Here is a 2,686-nt window from a genome sequence, read left to right on the forward strand (position 1 = left end):
CCAAGCCTCAGTTTGAAGTAAATATAAATTTAAAATGGCGGACCGGGACATTGTCCCATAGCAATGGCGGACCGGGACATTGTCCCATTCATACTACTTAATAATGGCTGGTGTGGGTTCAATTTCCTCACGCTTCGTAGGGCCAAGCAGGTTTTTACGAAATGCACCAACTAATGGTGCTAATCAATGTGTATTTGTCTGTCAATGAAAGACAAATTGCTGACTATACACAAAAGATAAATTGAAAGATACAGATGGTCTTTTATACAATCAATACTTACAGGCACATGCATTTTTTAGCATTAATGGGTGATTCCAGGGTAGAGTGCAAAATTAGCCTTTCAAAAATTTTACCATTTTTTCGTGTATAATTTCCATTTTTCTGCTTTAAAGTGGCAGGGGCACACTTGCCGAACGACCGGAAAAGCCTCCGCGAAAACTACTCGGCGAAAGTATTGTTTTAGAAGTTTTAAAAATACGTAGTGCTTGAGAGGTTGGGTTGGCCGGGGAAGCTCCAAAAATATTTCCTAAAATATCACTTTTGGGTCATCGGCCAACTGACAAGACGTGGCGCTATGGAACAGTAAGCAATAGAAACCATCGGCAACGAATTTTATTTTTATATGTATTGCTACTTTGGTTCGTAACCTGGTAGGGTGACTTCGGTTTTGAGGTTAGAGGACGGCACTCTCGTTCACACATTATACGATGTATAAGCAATATTTTAAGAGGAAAATAGAGAGAGAATGTATAAAAAGGTAGCAATACTACTTCTTTTAATTATCTGGACCAAAATAACGTTTTAATGTGCAATTTCATAAAACTTTCGACGAGCGTGACGGAGTTGACGTCAACTCCGTCACACCGTACACCAGATTAATCACTTTCATAACACAAAAGAGGGCAGAAAATCGGTAACACAGAGGTTCTTTAGATAGAATAGATGATTCTACATCATTGTTAGCCTAAACACGTCCTGTACACGGCTAGGTATTGAAAAAATCTTTGTTAGAAGAGGTTGCCCACAAAAACATACGCTCCGAAACTGAACATATTTTGTGTGTTGAGAAGAACATGAGATGACGCAAACTCTCGATCTGGGCCAATTTGTTCCTCAAATAGATCGAATTTCATGTTATTTTCATGAGTTTTGTTCTACACAACCCCTTTACCTGATAAATCTACACCTATTGTCAACTCCGCCACGCTGAGGTCTAGATTCGGGGACACGGTTTTCTTAGTTGTTTTTAGATAAACTGTAGAATGAAACACAATAACGATGTACACATCTTGTAGCTCGTCGATTTAATTATTGATTCCAACCGCTGTAAGTAGTAAATACCTTCAAATCGAAACCAAGGAAGAAAAATAAAGACGCCAGCTTGGGGCGGGGACCGTGACGGAGTTGACATTTAGCTTACTTTAATTCAATTTTCTTTTAAATTTGAATAAAAACCTGTCGTTTTCGATCGGGATTATATAGGTAGGAGGTAAATACAGCCTTAGACATGTGAAGTTCCGAACATTTCATCCAGAAATATCGGATTTAGCCTCGGAGACACGATTTTGCACTCTATCGTGGAATCACCCTAATGCCATATGGGATCCACGATTTCGTGCCTATGTTAATTGCTTGGGCGGGCAATATTGGGTCCTGTGTTAAAGCCAAAATGTGCAGTGTAGGGGTATATCACCACCAGGTCCCCAGGGCGTTGGACAAGCTTGTTAGAGGAAAGCAAGAAGTTATTAGTTAACAAAGAACACAGCCAAAACTGAAATATGCCAGTGTTTCATACATCACATTCATTTAAGTTCCAATAGATAGAAAAGAATCAAACTGTTAAGCTGGCAATATGATGTCACCACAAAGCTTAACTTACAGGTTATAACTATTTGAATTCATGAGAACACTCACAACTTTGTAGGGGATGTTTCGTGCTTTAAGCCAGTCCGTAGTTGGAAAGATTGTCTTATATCCCAAAACGTTGGAGCATGCGGTTTGAGAAAAGTGAAGCGTAGACCTGTGAAGGTGAAACTCCAATAGTTCTGTCGCCCATGGTGATATGAAGACCATGTTGGAAAAAAGGAACACCACACTCTAAAAAAAATCATCTGTAGTTTGGATATGCAGTTTTTTCAGCATCAGTGATACAAAAAATTGTATTTTTTCGGATACAAAAACAAATTTGTAATACGGATACAGAAATTTGTATCTAACGATACAGAAGAAAATACGTTGATGTCCATACTCCGATATGGAAGAAACATGTTTTTTTCCTGTTGTTTGTCTCATTTTAGGTGTTGTCCACACATGACAGGCAGTTAACTTTAAAGTTGTACCTTACCTCACCGGGAGTTGAACCCCGAACCTCTGGGCTGGAATTCGACGCCTTAGCCCACGCGGCTAAGGCGACTCCCTGCGAGCAGCCGCGTCGTGGCTGGCCCCTGAGCCTTTCACTTAGCTATCAGGCTATTAGATGGGATTTATATGTAAATACTTCGAAAATTGATTTTATCGTATATGGTGCTAGATTTAGTCTAACTGCTACTCATATAGTGTTCAAATTGAACGTTAAAACCGCAAAGTTTTGAAAGCACATACAGATTTCTGTTTCCATGTTACAGAAATTTGTAATCAGATTACAGAAAATTATAAGATGAATATAAAATTTTGAAATAAAATCAA

Source organism: Frankliniella occidentalis, unplaced genomic scaffold (assembly GCF_000697945.3).
Source record: "Frankliniella occidentalis isolate FOCC.00 unplaced genomic scaffold, Focc_3.1 Scaffold214, whole genome shotgun sequence".
Lineage (NCBI taxonomy): Eukaryota > Metazoa > Arthropoda > Insecta > Thysanoptera > Thripidae > Frankliniella > Frankliniella occidentalis.